The sequence below is a fragment of the Dendropsophus ebraccatus genome, chromosome 13 (genome assembly GCF_027789765.1).
Source record: "Dendropsophus ebraccatus isolate aDenEbr1 chromosome 13, aDenEbr1.pat, whole genome shotgun sequence".
In the NCBI taxonomy this organism is placed as follows: Eukaryota; Metazoa; Chordata; class Amphibia; order Anura; family Hylidae; genus Dendropsophus; species Dendropsophus ebraccatus.
In genome coordinates, this window is record NC_091466.1 from 65,776,502 (window position 1) to 65,787,292 (window position 10,791).

The following is a 10,791-nucleotide window of genomic DNA, read 5'->3' on the forward strand; positions in this document are numbered from 1 at the left end:
ACATACAGTAGCTGATGTTACCAGATTGGCATACAGAGTTGGGAACTAGGATGAAGAGTAGAGAAGAGCGCAAGTCATAGGCCATTGGCCATAGGCTGTATCCATGTCTTTTGGGACTCCCTATGGTTGCATTCAACTTCGTCAGCCAACGAATGCCAAATGATGGGACTCGAGCATGCTCCAGTTGTTCTCATCTCTAATGGACTCTAACTTTACCATATATTAGATATTATTTACATACTTTACTTTACATGATAAACTAATACAATGGGATAAATCATACTAATCGTAGGATGATACGGCTCCATCTACAGTCGACGAATGAGAAAACATTGAGATAACAGCGTAGAGGAAGGCGAGCTTTTCGTCTAGCACTTAGCTGGCTGAGAATAGCAGAGTGCAGCACTCCTCCTGCAGCCATGTGTCCAGCCAGACTGTCTCCACCGCACGATCTGCTGCTTCACAGCATTTTATTGTTCAGCACATTTCCAGTTTCACAGCTGCATTGTAATGTGAAAAATGAACTCCGCAAAAACATCTTAAAGGTAAAGTCAGGTCACGCATTTCATTACGGGCCTGCAGTTAGTTGGGTTTAGCGGGTCCGACATAAAAACAATCATAGAAATTATATTTAGGACTACTGTTCAGGTTTTTTCAGGGACAATGTTGGGTTCCTGATTTTTTGGCTCAAATTTTGGTACAGGATGCAAAAAAGTACAATGAAAAGCTTCCTTTATTCTCCTGCAGAATAAAACAGCTGTAAAGTTCTCTTTAGTGCCCTACAATAACTGCTTAAAGGGGTCACTAAGTATTCCATAGTTATCCTTAGAACATGCACCTCAAAAAGGCCTTATATCCTACATTATTAGGAGATCACTATACGCCAATATAAACCAATATAAATCAAGTTACTCTTGAACCAAGGTACCACTGTATAGGGGCACAGGGGGGCACTATTATAGAATAAGGGTACAGAAGGCACTATTGCAGTATAGGGGCACAGTGGACGCTATTGTGGTGTCCCAGCACAGGGTTTTGATTGTTGGCACCTTAGTAAGTAACTCCCTCAGGTTCACACAAGTGGCAGATGGTGTGATATTGTGTTTTGCCACTAGGTGTCACTACTGTTCTATCTTGTACTATGCACACTTAAAAGAGTAAAAGGGTTATTTTTTTATGTCACATGCTATGTATTGACCAGTCACAGGTGCAAGTTCTTCTCTGTCTTATCCTATCTTCTTTCTCACACACACTCCCACAACTTCCAGGAGGGTTAACATAGCCCCTGTAGAAGGAGTTAGTTTTTGGTGGGAGAAGAAGTTCAGTTATGGATTAGTCTTTAGTGTGTGAGGAAGCTAGCTGTAGAGTCTCTGGAGAAGTTAGGCCAGGGCCTGGCTTTGGCCAGGTCCCCTGTCAGGGACGCTGAAACAGAAACCTAAGAAGTTCTTTCCTGAAACAAGTAAAGGGGAAAGAAGCCAAACAGGGAACACCTTGCCAAACAGGAACTGACCCCAGTGGGACAAAGCTACAATATGTCTATGTATCCCACTTTGAAGTGCAGGGCGACTGGGTAATGCTGGGAGTCTGCTACACCCCCTTGTAGCCCGCAACAAGGGGGCATAAGGCGGTTTAAGATTAACCCAGTCATCTGTAAGTTCGAGTATTCTCTTTCACCTATCCTACTATTTCACTTGTTCCGGCAGAGCACAATTATTACATTGGGCAGGGCCCCTCTGGCTACTACAAAGCACCTACTAGTACAAGCACTGGTTCTACCTCAATTGTCAGCACCTAAGTTCTCTGTAAAGATTTGTATTGTTGCACCACGTGTACTATTTGCACTCTCCAGTTACTCTCCACTAAAGTTTTCTATTTTAACCAAAACGCACGGGACTCTGGTCTACTCTTTAAGATTTCTGCACCTACACTTCTTTGTGTACTTGGGCTATTCTCTCTTTCCATGCGGTAGCGGTGCCAACAGTCTGGAATGGGTCTAAAAACACTCCAGGCTACCGGGACAAGTGTCTAAGTGACCCCAAACACCCCTGAGACGCCTTCCACCAGCCCGCCTACCACAATATTACAGTATAGGGGCACATGGGGCACAATTACAGTATGGGGACACAGGGCGCACTATTACAATATAGGGTCACATTAGGCACTATTACGGTACAGGGGGCACTATTACAGTACAGTACAGAGAAGGGGAATAGGGAAGGGGGGCAGATCAGTTGTCTGATACATTCTGCATCGGCCAATACAAAGACAGCTGGGCACACTGCTTCCTTAACTGCAGGAAGACTTCTGCTGTTCACTCACCTTGACCATTGTCTAATAGTGTCACCTAATAACTTATTATGCTCCACTTGCTGGAATGACCACTTGGAACATGACGGTTCAGATTTAATCTAAAACCATTGACTATAAACCCTGAAAATACTTTTCTTGAGTGATTTCTATATTCTTGTCACATCCAGAGCTGCATTAAGAATTCTACAAGCTGCCACTGAAAATCTCTGAGCGGTGAGCTGACAGACATACCCCACTGCACTCTAATGTCTGCAATGTGAATTGTGTGTGGTGTTTTTTAGAGAATGCATGGCGCAAACACAACTCACCACAACAGAACATGGTCTGTACTGATGCTATACTGTCAGTGACATGGAACCACCTGCAGACTGAGAAATAACAGGAAACCTTTAAGAGTACTGCAATGCCACTGGCCAGCCACTAGATGGCAGAACTTGGTTTCACCTATAACATTTACCTTTTCTGGGTCCCAACTGTTACTCCCAGTGCTTAAATACCCCCAAGACTTTCAGGAGACCTGAATAGTCTGACAGAAGAAAAACATACAAAGCACATATCAATACTGACCAACAAGAAACAATAGTAATTCAGTAACCACAAATAAAGGAATGGATGACCATACAAACACATGATGATGATGGTAAAGATAAAACATGGTTTACAAATCAAATGGCTAACCCTAGCTGCCCCTCATTTTACTCTAGAACTAGGGCCAGCTCCAGGTATATGTGGGCCCTTGGGAGACAGAGCCTCAGCGGGTTCCTCATCCATCTACTATGCACAATCATTTGAGACACCACAAACATACACAAACACACATTATTGACACAGACACTGACTGACACACAGACTTACTGACACAGACACTGACTGACTAAGGGTATGTTCATATCTCGTTTTTAGCCGCACGTCGGGCTACACGGCAGAAATCAGTGAAAAAAGGATGCTGCCTTGCAGCCCGACGTGCTGCCGACGGCCACATGACGGCCACATTGACTTTAATGAGCAGGACGGAGTCATTATGTGAATGTGTTCTGCTCATTTGCGGGACGTACACGGCTTTTGTGCAGGACTCGTAGTCGCGTGGTCGACCACGCTTTTGAGTCCTGCACAAAAGCCGTGTATGTCCCGCAAATGAGCAGAACACATTCACATAATGACTCCGTCCTGCTCATTAAAGTCAATGTGGCCGTCATGTGGCCGCCGGCCGCACGTCGGGCTGCACTGCAGCATCCTTTTTTCACTGATTTCTGCCGTGTAGCCCGACGTGCGGCTAAAAACGAGATGTGAACATACCCTAACACTGACTGACTAATACAGACGCTGACTGACTGACTCAGACACTGACTGACACAGACACTGACTGACACATACTGACTGACACTGAGTGACACAGACATTGACTGACTGACTCAGAGACTGACTGAATAACATAGACTCTGACACACTCAGACACTAACAAACACCCCTTACAGCTCAGTCTTCTCCATCTTCCTCTCTGTCAGGCTCCTGTCCATACTGTAGGGTTGAGGACCTTCGGGTCATGTGATCAGGTCCTTCACCCTTTTCTCTCTCTGTACAGGTTCTGCTCCGTCTTCTGTGTCTTCTGATGTTCAGCCCCTTCACCCCGTACTACAGTGAGCAGGCAGAACATTAGAGCACCGGGCCCCTCTCCCTCTCTGGGCCCTTAGAGGTAAGTCCTGTGCTGACACCGGCCCTGCCCTGACCCTTTGTCTACAAAACCAGACAAACTAAACCTTACTCTCCCTGTGAAACCCAGGACTAATAGAAACAACAAGAAGACATTAGGGCCCATATGAGAGAGACAGCATAAAACTGGAGTGACCCTGGGGTGCTAGGTGGTACTTCCAAGGGCTGATGCTTAGCTACTACTACAACACTTGTCGGGGGCTTGGAGTGGTAGAAGCCCTCCTGAGTTCAAACATGCCCTGGGGTTCCCCTCTGTAGTGTGATGGTGTAGGATAGGAAGGTACAGAATCCAGAGTAACATAACCAGATGAACAGTTTTTCTCTGCATCTTCTTAAAGGTATAGACCAGGGATGGGGAACCTTCGGCCCTCCAGGTGTTGCAAAACTACAATTTCCAAGCAAAGCTTTGGCTGTCCAGGCATGATAGAAATTGTAGTTTAGCAACAGCTGGAGGGCCAAAGGTTTCCCATCCCTGGTATAGACATTTTGATAAAAAGTTCAGTTGTGTTTGGGGTTAAGAGGTAGTGTGCCAGCTAGCGATGAGCAAACCGAACCGGTACGAACCAGATTCGTTACGAACTTTGCAAAAAGTTTGGTTCGGTACCGAACCGAACTTTCAAAAAGTTTGTTACGAAGCTCGTTAAAATCGCAACGGCGTCGCAAAACTGTATTGTTTTCACAGAATGAATTATTACTCCTATAATCCCTTTTATCCTGTTTTTATGTGAATATCAAGGTGTGTGACATCACTCCAGGAACAGGAAGTGCCTGAGCGTCCATGCTCTTTCTCATTGTGTGTCTAGACTGCAGAGAGAGAGGAGCTCCGTTCTAGTTAGGGAGGGAAAGCACATAGATAGGCAAACAAGTAGATAGCTACAGGAAGGTAGAGAGAGGGAGAGATAGGCAGAGATAGGAAGTAAAAAACTTGTGATATCCAAGCAGAGATAGGGATATAAAAAAAAGACAGAGAAAAGTGAGAAGAGTCAGAACCAGCTACCGTTCTGTGACTGAGAGGAGACGCTAGTTGTTGCTGCTGTGGTAGGTGCCGTCAACCCCCATATAGCTGCAACCAAAAAACTTCATAAAAAAAAAAGTTTGTTTGTTTGTGATACCCTGTACATTGCTGCTTTGCTGGGTGCTGTCAACCCCGTATAGCTGCAACCCACAAAGTTGTTAAAAAAAACCCCTAAAAAAGTAAAAAAAAAAAGGTTGTTTGTTTGTTCGTTTGTGATAACCTGTACATTGCTGCTTTGCTGGGTGCTGTCAACCCCGTATAGCTGGCTGCAACCACAAAAGTTCTTTTAAAAGTTCATTAAAAAAAGTTTAAAAAAAGTACAAAAAAACACAAAAAAACTAAAAATAAAAAAAAAGTGTTTTGTGATTACTTGTACATTGCTACTTTGCTGGGTGCCGCCAACCCACAAGATTGTCACTGAAAGTTTGTGCCTTGCGGCCAGTAGCTTCTTTAATTTTCCCCAACAAAAGAACCATGTCCAAGCGTCCTACATCCAGCACTTCACAGGCAGGGACTGCAACAGGCGGTGAGGCTAGGAGAAGTGGCAGCTGGGGCAACAGGCGTGGCAGCTACCCCAGACACCCAGTGGTTCTGTAAGAACCACACAGCCAGCGGTTCTAGATTGGCTTACCCAATCCTCCACTTCCACCGCCCAAAGCTCCCAAACGTGGTTGGCTGGATCATCTGACACCACCCTTACATGGGACGGTTAGCGAGAGTTCTCTGCCCCATCCCCTGTTATTACTATGCCACTCACCTTTGGGGCACCTTCTGCCAGGGAACTGTTGGCAAATCTTGATCTGCCTTTGGATTCTCTACCACTTTTTAGTGATGATGATGAGGAGGAGGAGGTAGTCCCCCAAAGTCAGCAGGTGGAATGTGCAGAGACTGCAGAGGAGGTGTTGGCTGTAAGCCAGGGAGGGGCATCCAGTGCCACACCTGAGATCCTGTCCCAGCCACTGGAGGACAGTAGCAGTGGTGATGATGTCGCTGATCGGACGTGGCACCCCCAAGCACCATTATCCTCAGCGTCATCAGGGGATGAAATTGAGGTGCTACCGAGACAGCAACATCCCACTGGTGCAAGGAAGCGAGTCACAAGAGGGAGGGGTAGAAAACAATCTACAAGGCAGAGTCCATTACCTCCAAGCCTTGGTCCTGAGAGGGGACCCTCAGGCAGCGGTGGCAGTGAACAACCAGCAAGACCCCCCGTAGCTGGCAGCAAACCGCGGTCCTCTGTCGTCTGGCAGTTCTTACGGCTGGGGACAGATAAGCACATCGCTCTGTGCCTGCTGTGCAATGAGAGGGTCAGTCGTGGCAGGGGTGATAATCTTGGGACAACATCCATGAGGAAGCACATGGAAAGGCAACACCAACAGGCCTGAAAAAAACGTGACCCCCAATACCACCTCCTGTCAGGATGCACCATACACTGCAGATCCCATCATGCAGCATCCTCCCAATGGAACTCAGGGCTAGTTAGCCTCAGTTGCCAGCAGCAGTCTGACTGCCATCTACACCCCTAATGAGGCATCAATCCCTTACTGAGTCCATGGCCAAACTTCAGGTGTACTCCAGCAGCCATCCCATGGCACAGAAACTGACCGGACACCTGGTTAAACTGCTGGTGCTTCAGTCCCTGCCTCTTAATGTTGTGGACTCCCAGCCTTTCAGGGATTTTGTGGCGTGTGCGCACCCCAGATGGCGAGTCCCCAGCCGCCACTACTTCTCTGGCAAAGCTGTCCCATCACTGCACAGTTATGTGAAGAGAAAGGTTGGCGATTCATTGGGACTCTCGGTGTCCAAGACAGTGCACCTGAGTGCTGATGTCTGGTCCTCTTATTATGGGCAAGGGCAGTACATGTCCGTTACTGCCCATTGGGTCAACATCCTCCCAGGAGACCATCATGAAGTCGGCCCATTCTTGCCACTTTCACCTCCACGGTGCTTTAGGGGGCCAGCAGCAGGTAGCACAAGGTCTGCCTCCACCACCACTGCAGTCCAACCCACCCCGGTGTCTTACCACCAATGTCAGGCCCAGCGCTCTCAGGCTGTCCTCCATTTGGTTAGCCTGGGTGAACGAAGCCACAGTGGGCAGGAGCTCCTCCGGACCATCAGGGAGGAGATAGCTGAATGGCTGACCCCACGTCGACTAACGGTGGGAAGTGTCGTAGCGGACAATGGGAGGAACATTGTCTCTGCAGTTCAGCGGGGAGGGCTGACTCATACACCTTGTATGGAACATGTGATCAACCTCATAGTGCACAGGTTTCTCCGATACTGGCCTGGAATCGATCAACTGCTGCCTCCTCCTCCTCAAGTAGCCTCTCCTCGATAATACTGGCCTGGAATCAATCAACTGCTGCTTCCTCGTCCTCCTCAAGTAGCCTCTCCTCGATAATACTGGCCTGGAATCTATCAACTGCCGCCTAACCCTGCTCTTCAAGTAGTCTGTTTTTAATTATACTGGCCTGGAATCAATCAACTGCTGCCTCCTCTTGCTGCTCAAGTAGTCTGTTTTTAATTATACTTTCCAGGAATCAATCAACTGCTGCCTCCTCCTCCTCCTCAAGTAGCCTCTCCTCATTTATACTGGCCTGGAATCGATCAACTGCTGCCTCCTCCTCCTCAAGTAGCCTCTCCTCGATAATACTGGCCTGGAATCAATCAACTGCTGCCTCCTCCTCCTCCTCAAGTAGCCTCTCCTCGATAATACTGGCCTGGAATCAATCAACTGCTGCCTCCTCCTCCTCCTCAATTAGCCTCTCCTCATTAATACTGGCCTGGAATCGATCAACTGCTGCCTCCTCCTTCTCCTCAAGTAGCCTCTCCTCGATAATATTGGCCTGGAATCAATCAACTGCTGCCTCCTCCTCAAGTAACCTCTCCTCAATAATACTGGACTGGAATCAATCAACTGCTGCCTCCTCCTTCAGTAGCCTCTCAATAATACTGGACTGGAATCAATCAACTGCTGCCTCCTCCTGCTGCTCAACTTATCTCTTCTCAACAATACTGGCCTGAGAGGCGAGCAATCTACTGCTGCCTCCTCCTGTTTCTCGACTTGTCTCTTCTCAACAATACTGGCCTGAAAGGCGAGCAATCAACTGCTGCCTCCTCCTGCTGCTCAACTTGTCTCTTCTCAACAATACTGGCCTGGGTGCAATCAAGTGCTGCCGCATCCTCGTTTTTTTTTTTTTTCCAATATTTTTTGTCACTATTTTGGCACTTTTACTCACTATATTTTATTATTATTATTCCTATTATTATAATTTTTTTCTCATTATTTTTGCACTTTTTTTCCCCAACTTTTTTCATTGTAATATCAACTCCAACTAAACGGAACTATATCCTATCACACTCCCACTATTGTAGCTGCAATTATTCATCCGTTAGAGCAAGGTTCGTTTTCGGTTCGGTTCAGACCAATCCGAACTTCACGAAAGTTCGCCGGATCGAACCGAACCGAACTTTTCAAAAGTTCGCTCATCCCTAGTGCCAGCGTTTCTCTTTAAACAACTTTCCGGTGAGAATACTGTTTAGCAGTTTGTTTTTTTTACAAAGTCTCTTGTAAAGTTTAAGATTCGGGCAGCTAAGGGGCTACCAGGAGGAGACCTGCCAATTAGTTCAGTACTCTGTTGGAGAGATTCTTACAACCTTGGCTACAGTTGTGTAACTTGAATATAGAAGAAAACTATGAAGTTCTGTCTAATGCTGGAGAGATCACAGAGAGGCAGATCCAGTAGTAAAGGCCCCGGGGTTGCAGAAGGGGACCGAGCAGTAGTCAGCAGGACACTTGGCCAGTTGCACTTCTCCAAACTGAGTTAAAGGAGTTATCCAGCATTAGAAAAGCATGGCCACTTCCTTCCTGGGACAGCATGACTGTTTTTAAAGAATAAAAAAATCAACTTATACTCCTTTGAAACACAGGCTCCTGACCACAGGGCCAGGCAGTTTTAAGGGACTTTCTCAGGAACAGGGAGTCTGCTGGCAATCATCTTTTCATTTCAAATTGATACAAAACAATTAACCCTTTCAATGTCCTTCAGTGTGACGATTGTGCGTGGGAACTGGGCAACGGTTGAAAAAAAAAACACAAAAAAAACATAGCAATGTACCTAGTGGTACATTCGCTTTAAGGACTGTACATGAGGTGAGAGCAGGTGAACTGTAACCATAGCAGGAAACCTTCTGTAAAATATTGCGATTACCCAGTCTTGATATGAAGCAGTTGGAAACTTGTTTCAAATTTATTTTTGAAAAGTTGAAGCTTCAATTTTTGTTCCTGTGCACCAGGAATGGGGTTTACAGCCGGGGGGGGGGGGGGGGGGGGGGGGGGGAGGAGGATAGTTGCAGCTGCAGAAATATGATCCATTATCTCCCCGGTCTGCGGCGGCAGCGTGATACCGTACAGCACTTGTTTACATGTCACACAACTGTCTTCCTTTCACATTGAACTACTTCACATCTTGGGAAGGTGAAGACTTCTGTCTCGGCTGTAAATGATAGCTACTCAATGCATGTCACTCGCTAATGCTGCTTGTGCCGCACCTATACCCGGTAATTATATGTAAGGAAATTCAAGGTCAACTGACTTTTTCTTTTTTCACTTGTGGCAATTTTACAACATGGGCTAAATTTTACCAAATTATCTATCTATCTATCTATCTATCTATCTATCTATCTATCTATCTATCTATCTATCTATCTATCTATCTCCTATCTATCTATCTATCTATCTATCTATCTATCTCCTATCTATCTCCTATCTATCTATCTATCTAGCAAGTAGAAAGTCCACGGCACTCACAGGGTTAACGGTGAAAATAGCGGTGATTTATTGCATACAGCACTCCAAAAAACAGACACGACGTTTCGGTAACCTCACGTTACCATCCTCAAGTGTGGTAACGTGAGGTTACCGAAACGTCGTGTCTGTTTTTTGGAGTGCTGTATGCAATAAATCACCGCTATTTTCACCGTTAACCCTGTGAGTGCCGTGGACTTTCTACTTGCTATTTAATTAAGGATCTACGGTCAGGATCCAGGACCGCGGGCACCCGAAAGCCTTTACCTTTTTGCAGTGCTGCTTATATTTTCTGCTGTATATCTATCTATCTATCTATCTGTCTATCTCCTATCTATCTATCTATCTATCTATCTCCCATCTATCTATCTATCTATCTATCTATCTATCTATCTATCTATCTATCTATCTATCTCCTATCTATCTATCTATCTATCTATCTCCTATCTATCTATCTATCTATCTATCTATCTATCTATCTATCTATCTATCGCAAATTCTTCAGACCTTTTCACTTATTATGTTGACCCTTGTTCCCTATCATTCTGCCCCCAGTGCCCCTAAGATCTCCAGATATGTTCCATTGGGCTCTATCTGGGACACTTAAGGACATTCACAGATTTATTAAGCCTAAGCGGCTCCTGTGTTGTCTTGGCTTTGCTTAGGGTCATGTTTTGTGGTGAATTTTCGTCCCTATCAAGAGAGTTTTCTGGATCAGGCTTTCATTAGGAATATTAAGAATTTTAAGAATATTCAGTTTTTCCTCAACCCTGACTAGTCTCCCTGTCCCTCCTTAGTATGATGCTCAGCCAGCGGGCCATTGGGTTGTTGGTCCCCTCTCTCACCAAGGGTCTTCTCCTCTGATTTCCTAGTTAGTTTCTCTACAAGCAGTTCTTTTATTCTCATTGCTTAGAATGAAATGCAGAAGGCTCTCCATAGACATATAAAT